The 22,515-nt window shown below is 43.5% G+C and overlaps 1 protein-coding gene and 1 non-coding gene across 19 annotated transcripts in view; both read left to right on the top strand.

The window, feature by feature from the left end:
* Lpp (LIM domain containing preferred translocation partner in lipoma) overlaps nucleotides 1–22,515 on the top strand; it is a 641,914-nt gene that overhangs the window by 435,579 nt on the left and 183,820 nt on the right. The window lies entirely within an intron of this gene.
* Nucleotides 18,058–18,143, top strand: Mir28 (microRNA 28). The gene has a single exon (NR_031834.1). It is a non-coding gene; the product is annotated as a microRNA 28 (primary transcript).

The raw sequence follows: 22,515 nt of genomic DNA, 5'->3' as shown, positions 1-22,515 counted from the left end.
CCAGCCATTGTCTTCTCCCTTTGTTAATGAGCTCGTAAAGAGCTATGCATGAATCCGAAAAAGAAAAGATCTTAAAAATTGGTGCAACTCCTGTTCCAAAGAAAAGATAGACTTGTCTTGATGGAGGCTTGATGGCAGCAAATGGAGACGAACTGCAAGCAAAACAGCCTACTCAAGGTTAGACAGTGACGGGAGTCATTTCATGCACTTAAACAATATTTAGGATGACCCTATGTAAACTCGTATTATCACTTAAAGCCGGTGTAAAAATACACCCCATCTGCTGTGCTAGGCCTGCTGTTGCTTGCCACGTTTCTCTGACAAGCTGTTACCTCAGTATAGAGAGAGAGTATACATTTTGGAATCCGGAATTTGAGTTTGAGAGAAAAAAAAATGGTATCTGGTACATATGGACTAGATTCTGTTCTTCCAAATGTGGATTTGTAACCTCATTTATTCTTAAAGATGATGTGTTAAATTGGGGCTTTTTTTCTTTTTCTTTTCTTTCTCTGCCCCCCCTCCCTCCCCCCAATATCCTCGGTTGTTGGGATTTGAGGATTTTTTTAACTTCTTTTTCTTTACTCCGAAGTCTGGAATTTTCATAATTTTATGCCTTTGACATGGACAATGTGCAATAAGAGATTGTTTGGTTTACATCTATCACGTGACATGCAGACTTGGTGCTGGGAGTTGGGAATAGCAAATAATAGAGCTGAGTTCCAAGCCACCCTATGTAGTCTGGTGTCTTTAAATTTGCAGGTATTAAAGAAAGATTTAGGAAATATAGTTTGTATAATTGCTTCTAAACAAGTGAGTTTGGAGCTTAAGGACTCTAATTCCAGGCTTTCTAGTGGCACGGAAGCAGCCGAGAGATAATCTGCCTTCTTAGAGCATAAGAGGCAGGAGTAGGCCTTGCATCCCCAGGCGCCATGCTTCTCTCTGCTGCATGGATCTCTGAATAGCACATTTGGCTGGGAATTGCAATCTAGCCCAGCAGTGCAAGATCACTGAGCAATTTGCTCTGTTTCCACGGGTCAATTACTTCTTGCTTTCCTGCTGAAATGCTGTGAAATAAACCAAAACTTAAAAGGTAAAGAAAAGAAAAAAACAGAACAGCTGTGCAGGATCCTTTCTGAAATGAAGTATTACTGTTTCTCAAGATTTTTCTAGACTTGGTTTTGTTTGTTTATGGTTTGGGTTTTTTCCCTTTTGTTTTTTTGTTTGTTTGTTTTGTTTTTGTTGAATATAAGCCAGTAGCTTGCTCAAACTGTAACATCTTATTTATTATTTTACCCCACTATTACTTACTGAGTACCATTCTCTCACATTCGAGCTGTAAGACCTGTAGGAATGCAGACGTGAGTCCAGCAGAACCTTCAATTAGCATCTGTAGACTCGATTGTGCAGACGTTAATCATTAAGAAAATACTCAGATAAAAACCCATGTTGTTTATTTCCCCTGCCAAGAGATTTTTATATTCTAGTGTGACGTCCATGGTCGCTGCTGTCCAAGGCTACTTCAGACTGGTATTTAGGGTGTGAACAAGTCCCAGACAAGCATTTTTGACACCGAGATCTCATGTTGCACTAGCCTCACCTCTGCACTGGCCCACACGCTGCTTCCTCCTGTCATTCACGAGTTTGCTATGGGAGTGAACACATCTGCTCAGTGCTAAAGCTTCGACGACAAGCATATTTGAAGGTTCCTCTTATTTTTGAATGTAATTTCTTTATCACTAACTTAGACAACTAGAAATTTGTGGTAACAAAATGTAGTTGAGGCTGTAAAGTGCCCCGTCTCCTGACAACAGCCTTTTGTCCTATGATGAACACCATCCATTTGTGATCTGCAGTCCCTGGGATAGTCTTCCCTCGTCTTTTTGCCCTTAGCTCATGTTGATAATTCTTGGCAGTCGTGGGTTTCTAACCTAATGGGCCGATTGCAATTCCTCCCACAGGCTTCACATAAAGTGTCGTTTTCCCACACACTTATGCAGTTTGGCTCCCCCTGTTTTGTTTCTGCCACCCCTTAAGTCATTCCAGTTTTCCAGTGTTGGGTCCAGTACTGCTGTAGCCTGTGCTTGTTACTTGGTGAGTTCTTCTTTCTTCCACCTTTCTCTGCTCTTTTCCTCCACCTCTTAACCCTCTCACTCTAGATCCGTGAGAGCAGAGGAAAGAGACCCCTGAATAAAATCAGCAGTCAGAAAGGGGGCAACTTCATCATTAGATAATGCTCATTAGGACATCAAGTTTTTGGGGCAAGTTTGGTCTTTGCCTTCAAGATATCTAACAACAACAATCTCCTTCTTCTTCTTCTTCTTCTTCTTCTTCTTCTTCTTCTTCTTCTTCTTCTTCTTCTTCTTCTTCTTCTTCTCCTCCTCCTCCTCCTCCTCCTCCTCCTCCTCTTCCTTCTCCTTCTCCTTCTCCTTCTTCTCCTCCTCTTCCTCCTCTTCTTCTCTTTCTCTTTCTCCTTCTCATTCTTACTCTTCTTGTTTCTCATCTTTTTCATCATCATCTTGTTCCTCATCGTCTTTATTCATCTTATTCTTATCTCCTCTTCCTTCTAATTATTCACTCCTCCCTCCCCTCTTCTCACCTCTCTTTCCCCTTCTTTCTCCTTCCTCCTCCTCCCTCCTCTACTCCCTCTCTCCCACCTCATTTTTTTCTTGGCACACAACTGACACCAAGAATCAACCATGTCTTGCATTTATATACCCTCACAAAAGTCCCCAGAATTCCAAACATCACACAATCACAAAGACTCTCTGCAGCTAGCAAAATTACACCTGTGCTCGAGGTGCAAGACAAATCATAGTCATCTGGTGTGGTCAGTCTGAAGCAGTACTATATCCTGTCCTCTGTGATCAAAGCAAAATCACGTTCTGCCTCCTTTATGTCACTTACTGAGTTTTGCCCTGACCTATGATCATATCATACTTATAATTGAGATGATTATAATTAATCATGATTATAATTGAGAGTGTCATAGGGCAACTGTTCATATCTATCTGCAAATTGTTTTCCTTAATAGATGTACAAGGGACAGGTTATGTCAGTTTAATGTTTCTTATCCCTTAAGTTTCATGTTTACCTTGACAGTCACATTGAAATCTGTAAGAGTTGACAGAGAGTGAAGAATTGTCCATGTTGTGTGCAGTTTACCAGATTCCAATATTTATTGACATTTTTCTTTTGTTTTTGATATTAGAATTACATCATTTCTCCATGTCTTTTTCTCCTCTAAAAGACAACTATCCTGTCTATGAAAAACATAAATTCAGTTGACTAGTGCCTTCTGATCCTATGACAGGGAATTTATATATTAAAATGATAAAGGAGAAAAGTTGTTAGTTTCAGAATTATCCCATTCCCCTCTTTGCTTATGAAGTCATAGATTCTGAGACTTATTCTTTGGGGAAAGCTAACTTCTCTTCTACCCATTTCTCTTACTGTGTTTTGAAGTGTGACTGTTAAATAACCATTGATTCATGTTGCATTGATACCCCAGGGTATGTTTTTGATAAATTGCTGAGATAGGCCCCAGTGTTCACAGAGGTATAGAAAAGTCCAAGCCTGAATTGGCTATCATACTTGCAGTAGCATTTAAATATGGCACAGACTGATCTTTCACTAGCAATGGCAGCTCTGGAAATTATAGCATTTTGCATTATTTACTTCATTTGGGGGGGCATATAAGTGAGAAATAAATGTTCTTCAGTGGTCGTAGTTAACACTGCCACAAGGGGATGAGAAGACATTCTTCACCATTGTTCAAATACAGTATCGGAGAGGCCTCCGTTCATCTTTATCTTTGCATTTTAAATATTTTGCTGCGCATACTTCAGGGGGGAGGGATGGAACACCTGAACTATCTGTACACAAATTTCACTAGGGACCGGGAGCAGTGAAAGTTAGGGAACCACGTGTTCCTGCAAGGCAGACTTTATAATCTTCTGTGGCGCGAATAGACAGTTTTGCCAGTGTTCCTTGTGGTAGCATTTGTCTCTCATTTTGGAATTGTCGTAGACATTATTATTTGAAATCACCAGATAGAGTATACAGAGAGAAACAGTAAGTGCGGCCATACCTACATTCACTCCCTCATGAGTCAGCCTTCTGGGCTCGGGACATTGTATTCTAGGCTCTAGACCGGCAACCATTTTATTAGTTTTCAGAGTTGCGCTGCTATCAGTTGTCGATGTGGAGTTAAAGAGCCTGAGTAAAGTGCTTTTTATCTCTCCCTTGCTCTCCTGTGGAGGGAGCGAAGGGGACTTTTATCGTACCAGTTGTTCCTGTTGGCAGCTGTTTCCTACACTCTGCCCAAGGTAGAGATGCCGCCTGTAGGCTCTAGTGGGTTGTCCGTGCCTCTTCCCCTCTTTGGGCTCTTCCATTGACGATTCTTTCCACGAGTTTGTTCTCTGTTCAGCCGCTGACACAGCACAGTCGAGAGTTGCTTCGGGAGCTGCTGCTAAAATCACAGCAGTTTTCTAGAGCTGGGTTTGGGAAGGGTAAAATCATAGCCACCGGGTCACCTACCATACTTCCCAGCTGCTATACCTGTGGTTCAAACTAAGTTCATTTGTTTAATCAATTTATATTTTCGCCTCCCCTCCATTCACCTGAGACCCTGTAGTATGTGGTATCATATGGATACAGCGGGACCACCCCTTTTGAGGAAAGGAAGTAACTTGTAAATAACTTTCCCATGAATGACAACCATGTTTCCAGCTGTCATTGGAATGTGGGGTTGGTTTGTGTTTGTTTGTTTCCCGCAAACCCCACTCCCACCCCTGTGGAATGATGTATATTTCTAACCAGGAGAATTGCAATGTGAACTGGGAAAATTCTGAAGAATTTTCCTTTCTTTTGTAGTTCCATAGCCCCCTGTGCCTTCAGAGGATTGCACTGTCCCATAAATGACTGGGGATCCATACAACAGTGTGAGAGAAAGGTGAACGTACCACCCACCCACATCCACATTAGAAAACTTACTAAATAGTTATGAATGGCTCAATACTCTGCAGTCTCAGTAGTTGTCATAGAACTTTATATCCCCTCATTTATATTGAAAATAATGAGACTTGTAGTTTAGGTCTTTGTGTGGTTTTTAAAACAATGTGGCGTTTGGGCCATTTGGCAGGATTTCCATGCCAGCTGCTATTTGAAACCATAGATAGCGCTGGTTCTTTCCCTCCTTGAATCTGTAGTTCTGCCTTCCGTGGCCCTTCCTGTCCTGGTGGCAGAGAGGAAATGTACCACATTGCTCTCCCGCCTGTTGAGGGTGGGAAGAGGAAGGGAGCTGTGCCTTTGTCTGAAGTGAAGCAGGCTGGAGCACAACCTGGTCTCAGTGGAGTGTGGGGCATAGCAGACTCCTGCTCACTGTTAATTGTAATTTCCTTATCTTGTAAGCATGGAAGATTGAGTGATATTCCCTTACTAGGAGAGGGCGAACAAGTGACCACCCGTGCGTGCTGTCACTGTGTGTTGTAGAAAGCAGCATTCACAAGCAAGTACGGACATAGTTTCTTCACTAGGCATGCCACAACAAACACTGTAGCTTCCTGAACCATACTAGGTACTCTTGGGCTCCCGAATTTACCTGCAGGGTCTCATACCAACTCATTATCCCCTTCATGAGCAGCAGGCCTTGGTTACTGTACTTAAAGTAAGGGCTCTCTGGGACATCAGACGTGCCATGACTTTACAAAGTATCCCTGGAAATGTTGTCCCCCAACTGTTGCCCGAAGAGTCCCGTGCCCTTGAGGCTCCTCACACACAGTGTTTCCCCACTTCATCTTTGTGAACGCAAGGTAAATGCTCACTAGTTTTGGGTAATTCCTGTTGCTATTTGATATTTGAAGTGCCGGGAATCTGATTCAGGACCATTTTCTCACTGGGCCAAACACTCTCCCTCTGAGCCACGTCTCCAGCCCAACACTTCAGCAATTCATGGACAGTCTTAGTCTCTTTTATCCTCTCCCTTTTTTTAAAAGATTTATTTATCTTTTAAAGATATTAAAAGATATTAAAGATTTTAAAGATGGTGTCAGACACACCAGAAGAAGATATTAGATCTCATTACAGGTGGTTGTGAGCCACCATGTGGTTGCTGGGAACTGAACTCAGGACCTCTGGAAGAGCAGTCAGTGCTCTTAACCGCTGAGCCATCTCTCCAGCCCTATCCTTTCCCTTTTTGTTCATAGAAAAGTACCCTGGCTTTCCACTCTTGCTGCCTGCTTTGGGTACAGAGCCATGCATTGCCATACCACAGTCTGCAGTATAATTTACTTCAGGAAGCTTTTCATTTCGAAACCTCAGTTGGTTTTGGTAATGCTGAGGTACCAAACTCCAGCTGAATTAACTAAATTTGGGGCCATTCGTAAAAATAGGAAGGGAAGGTAACAAAATGAGCAGCTGTTTTGCATCAAATGCTGTGTAAGCTTTCTTCGTGTGTAAATTCCGATTTACTTGCTAAGTGTAGTGCTGTCTTATCTTGTAGTATCAAATCCGGAACCAGAAATGCTCAACACATTGTGCCATTGTGGGTAGCAGTACTAAGCTTTGAACTCTGAGTGTTACAAATGCAAGGTCTGTATTCTTTCTCTTCATGGAAAGGAAAAATGGCTTTTCAGTGCCCTTCTGGTGGTAATGGCTGGAACCCTTGTGCTCATGGACTTGAAAGTGTAACCTAGAAGTATTTTAAAGCAGCATTTGCATGCCAACATGGAAAACGTGTGTTCTCCTTTGCTTCCCCTTGCTGTGATGAGCAGATCAATCAAAAGCAACACGGAGAAGAAACCTTTACTTCGTCTTAGACAGTCATCCATCAAGGGAAGAAAAGACAGGAGCTTAGAACAGAAACTGTGGCAGACTGCTGCTCTTGGCTTGCCCTGGGCAACCTTTCCTGTATAGCCTGAGCCCGCTGACTCAAGAATGCTACTGCCTGAAGTAGTCTGGGCTCTCCTCCACCAATGACCAATCAAGGACAGCCCTCACAGACATAGCAACAGATCAGCGTGTGAAAGCATGTCATCAGGGCAGGGTCTCTCTTCCAGGCATGTCAGGGTTTAGCCATCATACATGAGTAACTCGTTCAGCATGAAAGGACAGGACTCACCCTGCTCTGCCTTAGTTAAAACGGTGAAAGGATTGAAAATAGCACTGCAGACCTTGGTTCTGTTGGCCGAGGCACATAGGGCACACCTCACTGCCAGAGCAGCCTGAGTGTGGCTGTGTGGGGACCGGTGAGCCTGGATCTGGAGTCTCATCAATCAGTTGTAAAACTAAGCATCAAAAACGAACCTGACCGACCGGGCACAGGAGCAGTTGGTAGGAGGGGCAGGAGTTACGGAGATGGCAGCACTTAGCTATGATTCCCAACAAAAATCCCTTTTTATAAAAACTGAAGGAAAGTCAATCCAGGAAGGGAAAAAGAGTAAGAAAGACAAGCTGACCCTGAATGGCTGCAAACAATTAGACAGGCTTCAGGCCTGTGTCCTGTGTCTTGTGTTCAGAGTGCTGTGGTAAAATGTGTCAATCCTAGAGGCGAATATGCCAGAACTGTGGCTCTGCCTCCTCCACTGAGTCTCTAGAGCAGCGCTCCCTGTCGGCATTAGCCTGCACGTTCAAGCTGCACTCTGTGGTAGAGAAGGATCCTAAAGCTCCTAGTAGGCTTTCTGTTTGCTTTACCTGAGAATATGTCAGCCAATAGGCATTGGAAGAGGTGTAGCCTTTCTCATCGAGGTGTGGAAGCCTCACCTTGTTACACAAACTCCCTAGAATCATACATTTCAATTCTTCGGGTTTTCCTCATTTGTGTGTTTGTGTCCAGTGCTACAGGGTCCTCTTCATGCTCAAAGACAGTTTCAAATTCAATCATTGCCATTGGTTTTGATCACAGGAAAAGAGTGCAAGGGACAAAGGTTCACTAGCTTTTAGGTTGGAATTCCGTCTGGGTTACATGGATGAATAGGAAATGTTTTCAGGGGAAAGCATTAGAAAAGGCAGAATAGCCGGGTATGGTGGCACATGTCTTTAATCCCAGCACTTGGAAGGCAGACACAGGCGGATCTCTGTGAGTTGGAGGCCAACATGGTCTATGTAGAGAGTTCCAGGACAACCAGGGCTACATAGCGAGGCCGTGTCTCAAAACACCACCACCAACAACAAAGGCAGCATGTTGGGGGAAAAGGTGGCCTTGACTGTCACATTCTGGTGGGATCAGAATATGGCATCTCTCTTGAAGATAGCTATTCAAAGACAGAATCCTACCTTATAATTACTCAGAGGGAACTGTAAATTATTGGAACAGCTACAAATTATTTACGTAATTTAGGACAAATTTAGGACACCCAAAGGAGAGGCAAACCTCAAGAATCTTGAGTCTCGTACTGTTTGCGCCCATTTCTTAGGTAGTTTAGCAAGAGGAGGATGCACAGCAGTTCCTGCTCAAGCAGAGCAGTGTTGAGATCATAAGGTGCTCAGGTCAAACATGTCTCCTCTGCTTCTCAGGGTCTACATGAGATTCTGGGATAGTTTACTAAGAGACCAGGGCATGCTTGAGGAATGGCAGACTCTTCCTGTGTTGAACTCCGAACTGTTAGTTACCGTTCAACCAACTGGGACATGAAATGGTACTTGAAAATTTCCCAGAACTATGCACTCCTACTTTCCATTGTTTCTGGTATACTGTTCTATAGCTCAGTCCCAGGACCAGCATAGACCCTCTCTTCCAAGCCTTTATACCACCACATTGCAATCTTGAATCAACAGGTCTTTTCCACTCTGAATAAAAGACTGAGTCAATGGGTGGATGAGACACTTTATACAGTACTGTAGCAAATGAATCTCTTCATCTTTCCATTGTGCATTATACCTTTACTTTTTATGACTTATTTATTTTATGTATATGAGTACACTGTAGCTGTCTTCAGACACACCAGAATAGGGCATGGGATCCCATTACAGATGGTTGTATACAATCATGTAGTTGCTGGGAATTGAACTCAGGAACTCTGGAAGCCCACGCAAGGAGTGCTCTTAAGTGCTGAGCCATCTCTCCAGCCTCATGTTATACATCTAGTTAGCTGTAGACCTACTAAGAGTAGGTTAGATCCTGAATCTTATGGGAAGAAAAAATACATGAAAGACGACTGGAACCAAATGAAAGAGATTAATGTGTGAGTCATCTTATCGAGGGCGGTAACTTAAATTTTTTCACTGGAAACATGCGGCCTGATCATTTCAGGCTTGGGAGAAATGAGTAGGGAAACGTATAAAGTTGTGATTTCTAACTTTAATACTGAGGAGCAAGTGAATTTGCATATGACCATAAGTGTGTTACATTGTACTCCATGTGGTGGCTTTGTTCACCATTGGACACAAAGTTAATAATAATCATAATGGCTGTGGATGACCTCCTTGTTCAATACATTGCATTCTCAGCTCTCTCCAGCAGGGGCGTTCTGAGCATCCACAGCCCTTGCTGTCAAGGTCATCACCGAGGCCATCTGTTAATACGCTCTGCTGAAATTCAGTCATTCTTCTCTCATATCCCCTCGGGCTGTCAGCTGTCCTCTCTGCTGTGACTAAGCAGTCTCTTGCAGTCTTCCCGACCACTTTCAAATGTCTATTGGCTCCATTATCCTCTGGCGTGAGAAAGAATTACCAAAATGGGCGTTAGACTCCTTGGTGAACAGGAGTCTGTAAGCATATAGAGAAGCCTGGCAGAGGATCCGTCACAGTGAGAGGCTTTTGCTCTCACCATTTTACACAGAGAGCTGCTGAGGCTGTGCCCTCCGCTCCTTCCCTTCTCTGCCTTCTTCCATGATCAGTTTCCTCCTCTTCCCAGCTCTCCAGAATGTCTCGAATGTGGGTTACAGCTACATACTGTCACCCGCACGCCATGCAGATTTTGTTTTTCCATCATAACAATTAGAAGGCCGTCTCTAAATCAAATCGTTTTAGATTGTCTCCGTTCTCCGTGACTTTAACACACACTGACTCAAAGCTGCATGCAGTTGGCAGCTTTCAGCCATTTATTTGGACTACCAAGCAAGAATGCTCACAGCCTTTCTGATGAACGAAGACATCTTTATTTCCAGCTCACACCCTTCATCGTAAGAAGGGTATTTGAAGGGAAGCCAACAAGCATACTTCTCAAACTTCTTGCGGGAATGGAGGAATGTTTCCTAACCCCAGCGTTTTCCCAATTGTGCAGTAGAAATTGACAGTAATGTACTCGTAGTCCACCAACAAGAAGGAAAAAAAAAAAACCCCTATACTTCACTTACCTTACAGGAAAAGCTTCGGTCTTCCCAAGCTGTATTTTTAGGAAGCAGTTAGAGTAGATACTCATGGAGGGAAACAAACTTTTTTTTCCATTTTATTTCCTTACTGTCTTTGAAAGGGTCTCCATGCTGTTAGCCAAATTTAGAGCCTCTGTAATAGTTGCCACAAACTTTCTGGAGAAACTATCTCCGGGAAACATGGGTCTTGCTCCATGTTAGTTAAGCCTAGAACTTGGGGACCGGAGGTTTCCTGCATTGGCCAAGACTTTCTGTTAAAGAGAGCTAAACTATGCCGTTGCTGCTCTCTGCATTTCCTGTTTGTGCACTGGGAGCTGCCTGGGGTCTCCAGCCCTCCTTCCTTCATGCCCAGGCCAAGCTTCCTGGCTCCTGGATCTGTACTTTCTCTCCAGAAGTCTCCTCTCCAAGTCCAGGAGTGTGTATGTTTGTACACTCTTCTCTGAGATGGCTTTCTTTTTATCTGAATTATATATAGCATGGGCGATATGAATTAATTTAGCACCTTATCTTCATACCATCTATAAACCCTCTGAAGGCTGGGTCTGCTTCTAACTTACCTGACTCATTTATGGGTCTGCCCCCTAATGTAGTTTTAATTTAAAGAAATACAAAACAATAATTATGGAAAGAGAAAAGGATGAAGAAAGGATAGATTACTACTAGAAAAATTTAAATTGCGACCCCAAATATAACAATATTTATTAATATTGTTTGTCACAGGATGTCATGTAGCCCAGGCTGGACTTGATTTCCTAATTTTTAAACCTCTACCTCACAAATTCAGAGCTGCAGGCCCCTCCTACTATGTGGAGCCGAATAGGCACTATGGACTTGATTGCTTTTAGTTATTTACAAAGTGTTTTACACGTATTTCCTGCAGCTCAGCGCTCTCCTGATACTGTGTACATAAGTGTGTAATGTGTATGTGTGTGTGTATCCATTTTGTGTCTGTGTGTTGCTTATATTGAACAAGCTCACACATTCATATACAAACTGAATTCTGTAAGGGAGAAGCTGCTATGTTGGCTGCTGGGAGCCTCACTTCAGCACTTGGCAAGAAGGAAAAGCTCAAGGAAGATTTGTTAGCTGAGGGAATGAAGCTATTACCTCGTTCAAGCTTCACCACAATCAGCCAAAGTGCATAAAAGTCCATATTGTATCCTGTGCCTTTTCAAGTTGAAAAACTTGAGTCCTGAGAACCTACCCAAGGTCTCGAAGATAGACAGTAGCCAAACAAAATCTTGAACTCCAGCTCTCTGGGTCCATAATCTTTCTTGTGGGAATTTTCTTTATTAATAGCAATGTACGAAATCTCTCACGAGGAAAAATTGCTTCCAGGTTTAAATTCATGATGCAAATCACCGACTTTTCAATCCAAGGGTAATGCAGTTGGTGTGACTTTTGGGGAATAGGGCTTTCTTTCCTCCCCCTTGCCTAACTGCCATGTGTCAATGCACACACATGCACACCACACAGCTCTCACTCCACACTTCCCCAGGTTGCTGATTTCTCCTCTGCTTCTCCATGCTCTGACCCTGCTGGTGTCTTTTATGGCTTCTGCTGGGCCAGGCCCCCCCCATGTGACATTTGTTATTGGGCTGTTGGCAGGGATAAAGGCTGAGGGAAGAGAGAAAGCCGACCCATCTAGTGCAGAACTAGGGCCAGGTAGTTGAAGAAGTTTGTTTTCATCCTGATTGTGGCTCATGCCAAGAAGCACAGTAAAACCTTTACTAATGACTAAGTTGAATTGAATATTCTAGCATGTCCATAATCACCACAAGATTCTAATGGTACCATTCTTATTGAGATGGGAGCCAAGGTGCAGCACCGGAGAGCGAGATCAAACAAACACCACAGCCTGGAAGAGCAGCCCCGAAGCCCTGCTGCCTACAACACACAGACCCTTACGTTGAAATTGGCTGCAGAGTGGAGCTGTTAGCACAGTCACTGTCTCTTCTTGGGGACCTCCCTCTTCTTCTCTTTAGCTTAACACTCCTTTGTGAATGAGAACAGGGCATACAGTGCCCTGAGATCACAGTAAAGTCCACGGGAAATGCACTCATTTCTCATATTCCCATATCCCCTTATTCAGACACACAAACACGAGCACTCACACAGACAAACACACACACACACACACACACACACACACACACACACACACACACACACACAAAACCTGAAAAGAAATCTTCTAAAAGGATCGCTGTGGGGAAAAAAGGACGGCTTAGATGGCTCAGCAGTTAAGAGCTCGCTGCTCTTGAAGGAGATCAGAGTTTGGTTCCTAGCGCCCAGGGTTGGTGGCTCAGAGCAGCCACAACTGTATTCCCAAGGGGATCTGACACCCTCTTCTGGATTCTGCAAGCACCTGCACTCATAGATCCCTCCTGAGCCGAGTCTGTCTGCCTCCTTGCCCCTCTCCATGTCTCTGTCTCTGTCTGTATCTTATAGGGAATATAAAAAAAATGATAAAATATGGGAAAAAAGTAACATTAGCTTTTAATCTCAAGCGCATGTGGGTAGGGTGAGTCACTGAAAATTGTACAAAAGAGATCTTAAGTTCTGTAGGATGTTGCAAAGTCTGTGGCAATGCAGTGAGTAGCCCAGGAACTCTGTAAAAGCCTATTTTTGTGCTCATGTAGACAGATGGTAATAAGGTAATGGGATGTCTAGTCTGTGCAGATTCACAAGTCTGCTTCTGCATTTGACCATGAGTCAGGCCTTGGACATGGTTTTTCCTTGTAGAGTTATTTCTTTCTCTTTTCATTTCTCATAAGTGGCTAAGAAAACTTGCTGAAACCTGTGCGGGGGGGGGGGTCTTTTTACTGAAATTATCATTTGAGGAAACACTCGTTCTCTAAGATTTACTGAACAAAACCTCCCCCTACCCAGATGTCCCCTCCTGAACATCATTTAGAAGATGGAATATTGGGGTTTCCCACCAGGCCACAGCTCAGTTCTATTTCCAAATTCTGGCTGCCGGTTCCATATTTGGTCAAGATCCTGCTTCTGCCTGGTTTCCTAGGGAAACAGTTTGTAAGGGCTGCTGTGTCCTTCTGCCTTCCTGCCTGAGTTTTTGACTATATACCCTGATTATTTCCTAATGTAGAAATGAATCGCACAACTGCAAATGCAGGGAAAACCCTTGAAATGTGTTCAGAGTGAGAGCACTTAGAGTTGTGCCTGAGGGCGCAGGCACTGGCATTTGTGACTCTACTTCTCTGTATATTTACTGCCACTTGGATAAAGCCAATGTAAGTGCATAGTTGGGCTGTGTGTCAAGACATCGTAATCTGTAAGTGCAAAGACATTACACTTACAGTGTGAACATGGACCTGGAAACCTCTCTGCACACCATTCCCAGTCAGCTGTGACATCATGGAAGGGACCCTTGGCTTGAGGCTGTCAAGATAAAATGACTTGGTTCAGATTGTGTCTTTTCATCTACAAGGTTCATCCTCTACTTGCCATGGGAATTTTGAGCCTCTGTCCTAGAGTTTTGTGACTAAAATAACGTGTTAAGCCTTTATACTTTCCATAGCCTGAGTTTTATACTCCTAGATACATAGGTATTAGACTATCAGAATTATAGTTTTGTGTGTAGTTGTTGAATGTCTCAAATCCCAGGCAGAAGGATCCAGAGGTCAGGAGCATTCTGGGTTACGAAACAAGACCATATCCCAAAAGCAAACAATGTAGGTTGATCTAAGCAATAACCCTACACTGATTTGATTTTTATATCAATAAACAGTTCTCCCAGATAAATCTGTATAGATTCCCAGCCTTGCAGAGTTTGAAACTTACTCCGAAATTCCCATCCAGCACACTTAATATGGAGGGCAGGTTATTAAAAATTGACCTATCTGGCTTCTAAAACTTTGGATCCTAGTTGGTAAATTCACCATTGAACATCGTTGGAGGTCAAAGTTGAGCAGAGAAGAAGAGAGCATAGGTCTTGACATTATGAACACACTAACCTTGTCCTTGTAGTTACACTGGCCAGTACAAGGCTAAGTAAGATCCAGAAGCTGTAGGTGAGTAGGTGAGCTGGACCACTCCCTGGAAGCTCCTGAGTAATGAATGTTTGGAGGAGTAGACAGCCTAGGTCCTATCGCATCCCTAGAGTTAGAGATGGAGCCCTTAGCAGCCAGAAGCTGGTGTTTCACTTAATTACTTTTCAAAATGCCATTACCAGAATTTTTATGTAAATACATATTTTATTCCCTGAGGCATGTTAATATGAAATCAAAATTATACAACACTGAAAGGAAAACACAATTTCCTTTCTTTTTACTAGGTCTCTCTAGTGTGTTTGTTGAAAACATGCTATAGGGTGATGAAGATGCTCAGACTAGACCAGAGACTCCTGAGGTATTTATACCAGAGAGTCCTAGGGCCATGTCATCATGACGGTCATTAAGCAGCGCAGTTCAGTAGACTCCGGGGTTAGCAGTGATCCTGAGCAGCTCCTCCCCCCACCCCCTACGAAGTGCAGGTATCCTTAGGGAAATAAGCCCTTCATTGACAGGCACAGAACTGCGTTATGTACAATTCAGTGGGTGATGCCTCAGAGACACATGCTTATTACTTATTAAGTGTTTACATGTCAAACATTGTTCTTCTGTCTTGTTACCCACGTCATTCCTAAAACAGACCTTGCATGTGTGGCTGCTACAATTATCTTCATTTTTAGAGGGCGCTGAGCCATAGCGAAAGTGAGTTATTTGTCCAAGACTATACAGCTAACAGTAATGGGCCAGGCAGTGAGTTCTGGGACATGTTCTCTTGTTCTATTCTCTAAAAACAAGTTGGAAAAAATATGTTCTATTGGGTTGGCAGTTTAAGGGACAAGAACCTGAAGACTAGTGGACCAACACTAAAGTGTGTGTGTGTGGTGGAGTGCGGTGAGATGTGTCTCTTGGTGTTCATAATAGTAGCATGAGCAGTGGATGGCCTGTGGTCCAAAATGGTCTCTGAGATGGTGTTGAGAGCATGGAGTGAACTGATCTGGAACAGAGCGGGTAGGTGATAAAAGGGATGTGAACAAAGCTTAGTGGTGGGATATGACAGCCCTCCCTCTAAGTCAGGCCGGAAAAGCCTTCTTCGCTTCCCCTGGTTTATCTAAGTGGCACCACTAGGCAGGCCTGGCTGCATGGCCAGCTTAGCAGAGAGATTGTATCCTAGGTCCAGCACAGAACTCGGTTTGAGGTCAGAAAGCAACTGCTTAAAGATGCCCTCCCAAGGGAAGTTCCCATGTACAAAGCCGTGTAAGCCAGAGCATTCCCCTGCGGGTCAGCCCTTGCCACAGCCCCGTGCGCCTCACAGGCAGTGGATTTGGGTCGCTTGTGTCTGCCATCCCCTCCTGGGATACGTTCCCGGCTTTTCTTTAAATAATTTCTGGTTTGTCACTTCCTAGAACCTTTTATCCACGCACAGTTCTTTATATGGTGATGATTTTGATATAGTTAGGGTAATATCCCCTTGGCCTCATATGTCTAGGGCCAGCGTCAGACGGCCTTGAGCCAAAATGTTATCACTCATGACCATGTAATGCTCAATTTCCTCATCCATATTTTGGGGACATTAACTGCATTTGCTTCACAGGAAGTTCTGATTATTAAATAAAATGTTTGGTCCAGTGCCCTACACAGAATGCCAGTAAATGCAGTCTTTATGATTATGGATAATAGCATGAAGGAGTGATAATGAATCTTGGCAAATAAATACTTCCTATGGCTGGCTTTCTGTAGCTTCCAGCCTCTACCAATGAGGATGGAAGGCATAGAAAATTCTCGGTTCCTTTAAGGTAAAACTCTGACTTATCACCACACCTTATATTGCAGACTGACTAGTGATGGATATTTCTATAAGAGAAACCATAAAATATTTTGATACTGTCAGGGCAATAACCACTCAGCCTAGAATGTCCAGTCCTGGGATTAGATAGCCTTTAACCAAAATGTTGATGATCATGACCTATGTAGTGCTAACTTTCTTCATGCATATTATGGGATGATACCCATGGGGATGTCAGTTAATTTTAATTAATGAAGAAATAAAAGGTGACATAGCCCATGCCCTCTGTTGGTTAAGTCGCAGCTGTTCTTGTCCCCAGTCACCCATCTAATACTGTTAACTTCCTGGTCCTTAGCTAGAGACAGAGGTGATGGTCTTTGGGGAAGACTTACTGTGAATTCAGTCCCCAGTGATTCTGGTGAGCAGGTAGCATAAAGAACTTGTTGGAGTATACAGACCAAATTGGAGAGTGTGGGAAAGTACGTATGGTGGCACACATGGTCTTCATGTAGCGAGGGCTGCACCAGAGTGCAGCTAATTACATCTTGGCTTCTGCTGGGTTTCTTATCTATGTGGTGTTTGCAGGAAGTTTGAAACAGAACAGGGGAAAGGGGAACCACAACATCAAGGATGTGAAAGCTGCCTGTATTCAAGCAGGTATCAGGCATCCGACTTAAGCTAAGGGGGAAAACCAAAGGAAGCTGGCTCATGTGTGGTTAGGAGAAACAGGGGTGTTGATTGAAGGCCTCAGTGAAGCTCTCCAACAGTTCCTCTCTTAGCTTTGTCTTTAGTTATATGTCCACTCCTGAACTCAGCAGGCCACAGGGAATAATTCCAAAGCCATGTCATACAGATAGGCCTGGTTAATCTCAGTGCATCACAAACAAAACAAAGACATCCACTTAGTTATGCTTTGCCTTTCTTTCCAGGCTTCCTCCTAATTTCTAGTTTCTAAGAGAAATGTTCTAGTTCCATTCTGCCTTGTTCACTCTGCAGATGAGCAAACAGTGATGTCAAGTTCCCATCCCAGTGGAAAGCAGTCTCCTGGCTGCCTGCGTCCTGCACCATAGTCTACTCTAATGCTGAGTACAGAGATGAAAACCCCTCTTTGGAATGTCATCAACCTCCTTACTGACTCTTTTGTTCTCCACCAAAACTTAGAGTAAGCAAACATAAGAACTGGTATTCTTATCCTCAAGAATCACTGACGTCTCTTCTGTTTGTTGGCAAAAGTTCTTACCTTAACTGCCCCACATAACTACTGTAGAAAGACCCATGACCTTGCTGAGAACTGCTGCATGCCAAGGAAGACTTAATTTCCTCTAAGTACTTGAGAGGAGAAAAACAATAATCTATATGATGGGCTTTTGGCTGAAACCCATATCCTTTAGAAGGTAGAACTTGGCATAACTCATGTGCTAGTTTAAAGAAAAATGTTTTGTTCTGATGTCATCTGCCTAATTAATGTAAAAGAGGATTGAATTTTTTCCTATACAATGTCATTTAGCCTTAGATTTTAGAGTTAAGTGGCCCAGATCAATCCTTGTCTTTTGAGGCCGTGTAGATGCCCTCAGTTGGACTGACCTGCCCCTGGTATTTATAAGGTGTGTACTCATGACTCAGGAGCAGTACAAGAATATCCCTTCTCACATTTGCTTGCCCATGCCGTCCTATGTTGAACAGGACCTACTGCCAGGATAATTAGAGGAGAGAGTTAGGACATACAGAATGTGGAAGAGGAGGTTGTCTAGCAGGGGTGCCATGCACTTACTAAGTAATAGTGTTGATGAAGAGGAGAGGAAGCTTGAGAAGATAAGCTGTGAATAAGGCTGGGTTTGTGGTTTTTAAATACAAATGTTTCCTACGGCTCATGCTTTCAATAAGAATGTACTGGAAGCCTGTTTTCATGGCAGACATCCCACTTAAGGGCAAGACGAGGAAGAATAATAGAGGTGGTCCCTACCCGCAAGGAGCTCACAGTCTATTGAGTTCCTTTTCTGATTCTCCCACTAGATTGTGAGCTCCTGGAGGGCAGGCACTTGAACTCATCTGAAAAGGTGTGTGCACGGTACAGAGGGAGCTGGCATGAAATGCTAGCCCTGTTGCTTCTTTTATGATCCTTACAGCTACTTCCTCACCTTGGGAGAAGGAAGTGTAGAAAGATTGAGTGAGCAAAGGAAGAGACAGGTTGACCAAGTTTCCTACCTGAGTACTGAGACTCAGTGAATTTCCACAGCCTGGCTCATCCCTTGATGCCTTGGAATTGGGAGAAGTCAAGTTTGAGTTGGGTCAGCAGCAGACCCATTCTCTGCTTGGTCAATCCCTACACTGTATGCTATGAGCTAAGCTAGGGGAATGCTTGGGCTCTGCTGCTTAATCCCAGGAGTACATCTAGCAAAAGTCAGAACCAAAGTCAAGAGAAAATGATGAAATTTACTCTCTGGCCAAAATGCTATTATTTCACCAAGGAGAACCAAGTTCCTTGGCAGGACATGGTGATTTGATTGTGCTTATATAATCAATTGTATTTGCAAGTGACACAGTCATTCTCACAAGTGTCTTAAAGGGGAGGTGTTGGCTATCCCTGGTCTGTGCTTGAAACTTTTCAGAGCGTTTTGACAATTCAATTCTCACTCATTCCAAAAAAAAAAAGTCTCTGAAGTCCCTGTGGTAGGAGTTGTCACCCTTCACGATAGTCACTGTTTCATGAAGCATGACTAAGTCCCAGAGGAGCTGGTGACTAGCCTGAAATCCTATAGCACATTGTGCTACCTGTATGTGGATGATATGCTAATGGCTCAGTGAAACAGAGAGAAGGAAGTGCTAATTGTTTTTTTTTTTTTTCTCCTGGCTAACACTTGAGGAATTCTGAGCTTCTGTTCTGGCTTATGGTTTAGAAAAGTTCTTTGGCTTATGAAATACTGTCATCTATTCCTGTGGCTTTGACAAGGTAAACCTTGTCAGTTAGGAGCACCATCTTCCACCCAGCATATTGTCAACATTTATGTGTAACAAGTGCTTAACTAGTTACTTATTGTTCCCAGCAGCCAATCATGTCCATACCTACTTAATTCAAAGTTGAAGCAGTGTACTCCAAAATCAGAAGATGGCCTGTGGGCAGGTTACAGTGCGGTCTTCTGATTTCTGAGTCCTGATTCTCTTGCCCAGTGGAGCATCTCAGTCCCGAGATCTGATCCCCCTGCTGTTGCTGTTTAGGAATTAGAGCTTGGAGAAACTGAATCTAAGTTTGCTGTAGTAGCATGAAGTTTCTGTTGATGTAAAAAGAAAATCACACATTATTCTAAGGCCCTGCTCATTTGTCTAAAGAAATTTATTAGCAGGGTTTACCTCCCATTTCTTTTTTCAAAAAAATGTATTCAGTGTTTCTTCAGTGCACACGTTAATATGGAGGAACTGGCCTCATTCCACATTCCCTTCTCTCACAAGTAACGACAACACATTCTAAAGGATGCTAAATAGGTTGTCAGAGACGTAGATGGGTTCTATAAATACGTACCGAAGTCTCAGCAGTCAGTCACACACAGAGAGAGGCCTCTGACCTTGCTTGCTCCATCTCCCCTCCTTCCGGAAGCACTTTGCTTCTCACGACCACGAAGGCCCAGAGCCACACAGTCCTGGATGGGTCTTGTTTTTCTTGCATTCCTAGTTAGACTTCAGCCACCTCCTTGAAGGCCTTGGTCTATGTTTCCTCATTCAAGAACATCTTTCTATGTGACTCTTTATCTCCACATCAGCCTCTTGAATTTATATATTTCTTAGAGAGTAAACAGTGCCACCTTTACCTTAATGAGACTTGGAACTCTTGGAACCATGGGGAATTCTATAGAATGCATATTCTCACTTCCACATTCAAGTGCTTACCAGCGCATTTATCTGCCAGTGTCCGATAAGTTCTGCTATTTGGACTAATAAAGTTTCACCTTTAGTTATGCATAGACTTCACCAACATGTCCTGGAGCTTGGGAAGAGAGGAGGGAAAACATACCAGCAGTGACACATGTTTTGCTAAGGCAAGGGACTAGAGGTAGTCTCTGGCTTGGCTGCGGTAGCTAGCATTCTCTGCTTACACCTTGGTGCTTTCTATCCCCGTGCTGAATGAGGGCAAAGGGGAAATACCTAAGCAGGGAAAATGGATGCATTGCAAGTATTTAGAGTAGAGATCGCCTTAGCCAATTTTAGCTGTCATGGTTCTGGGTAGATGGCTCAGCAGTTAAGAGCACTTAACTCTTAAGCTCTTCCAGAGGATCCTGCTTCAATTTCCAGCACCCACATGATGGCTCACAGCCATTTATGACTCCAGTAACAGGGGATCTAAAAACTTCTTCTGACACCCGTAGGCACCAGGCATGAACACAGTGAACATACATATGTGCAGGCAAGACACTTGTACACAATAAATAAATCTTAAAACATTTAATTGCCATGTTGGAAGTTGCCAGGATGTGTGATAAGGATTTGTAGAGTCTTGCTGTGCATCTTCTATGCTTGCCTGATGTTTCTTCTGCTCTGTAGTTTGTTGAAAATGAAAAAAGAAATGTGTGTGAAACAGATGAACATTAAACACAGGGAAACGGGACCTCGAGAAACAAAATGACCGTCTAATGGAATTTGGAAAATTTATGAAGAAAAACCTAGAGTTCTTACTGGCCAGGCTGCTGTGTCCTTCGTTTCTATATTTCTATATATTCTTGATAATAAAAGAAGGAGGAGGAAAGGAGGAGGAGGGGGGAGGAGGAGGAAGAAGAGGAAGAAGAGGAAGAGGAGGAGGAAGAGGAGGAGGAGGAAGAAGAGGAGAAGGAGGAGGAAAAGAAAATAAATCCCTGACTCTTGGTCACTACATGTAATTGTAAATCAAGTCACAGAAGCAGTTGATGTTGAACTCTTCCAGTCTGTCGGTATGACAGTGTCAGCATTGTATGAAGGTGCCTCATGGACTGGATTGTGGGTGCCCAGGCAGTGGATGGGGAGTGTTTCCGCTAAACTCTTATCTAAAGTCAGCACACAAAAATACTTTCACAAGTCTATGGAAACTAACACAGGGAAAGATGAAAGTAACCAGCTTCCATTCTCCCCCCATCCCCCGGAAACATGGCCATCTCAGTGCAATCCCAAACTACCCGGCCTTCCTTCCTCCTGCATGCTGAGTCGTTGCCGTGCTCATTTTCTCCAGCCTCTCATTAAAGTAATCACTTTTTAAAAATCAGCAGCAAGAGCGTGCATTTCAGTGAGTAATGTTTGGCCTCGTCTGGAACAGCTGGCCTGCTGTGTGAGCCTCGGTCCTGAGGTGATCTGCAGACAGCTCACTCAGCAACCTCTTGTGTGGCTTGATGCTATCTGCAGACACTTTCCACCCCTTCACTAAAACGCACTTCTATCTATCTACTCAGCGTGGACAGTAGGGGATATGGGGAGCAGAGAGACAGTGAGGAGCCTGACCCTAGGCTCACCTGAAACAAATCGGCTGCCAGCCGATGCACCTGTTCCTCCTCAGCTCTTCACCTGAGAGGCCATGCGTCTACATGCCCAGGTGTCCCCCTGTCACCTGTACCCAAGACATGGTCCAGATGTTACTTTCTCTTACGTGTGTCTCTCCGTTACTCCAACTGCAACACCCCTTTTGCTATGGAGAAGAGTTAACACTTCATTACATTTTGCTTGAGTTTGTAGATTTCTCTCTGATTTTCTTTCCTTTTCTCTCCAAGAGGACAGGGCCCATATCTCCTTAGTCTCTTTAGTAAACCACCTGCTAGGCATTTGGTTAATAATACTCTCATAATGACTGTGCCATTTACAGTCATCTTGCTGTAATTATAATTGTGCCAAGTTAAAGCACTACACGCTTCATGTCTCCTGCTCGTCTCTAAAAGCCTCCGTGGATAGTCAAGTAGCACCAGGAGCTGAAGAGACAGAAGCGTGCTCAGTAGGGTTGGGAGAATGCTGAGTGACCTGGGGCTGGGGCTCAGGAAAATAATAGAGCCAGTAATAGCATGGTTTCTACCTAATACTCCGACTGGAATGATGGTGCTAGTAAGACATCGAGAGCTCTCCGTTGTTCGTGACCATGATGTAATACTACATTTGTATTTGTAGGATTGTTACAGCAAATACACGTCATCCTGATTATAGCGATACCCTGGGTTACCTTCTCGGTCTCTAGCAGTGAAAGTTTCCAGAATTACTGTGGTTTATGATAAATCCTATCTCCTCCTTTTCCAGCTCTGTGATCTTAAACACTTTATTTACTTCATTATTTCCCAGTTGCTCATCTGTGCAGCATCCAAGAACTTCTCTCATGGGGAATGAAGGGAAAATAGCAACAATGAGATTAGTAAGGGACTAGAGAGGGGGCTCCCCAGCTGAGAATACAGACTGTTTTAATAGAGAATCTGAG

The sequence above is a fragment of the Rattus norvegicus genome, chromosome 11, assembly GCF_036323735.1.
Source record: "Rattus norvegicus strain BN/NHsdMcwi chromosome 11, GRCr8, whole genome shotgun sequence".
Taxonomy (NCBI): Eukaryota; Metazoa; Chordata; class Mammalia; order Rodentia; family Muridae; genus Rattus; species Rattus norvegicus.
The sequence above is the reverse complement of the archived record's forward strand: the minus strand, read 5'-3'. Positions and strand labels throughout refer to the sequence as shown.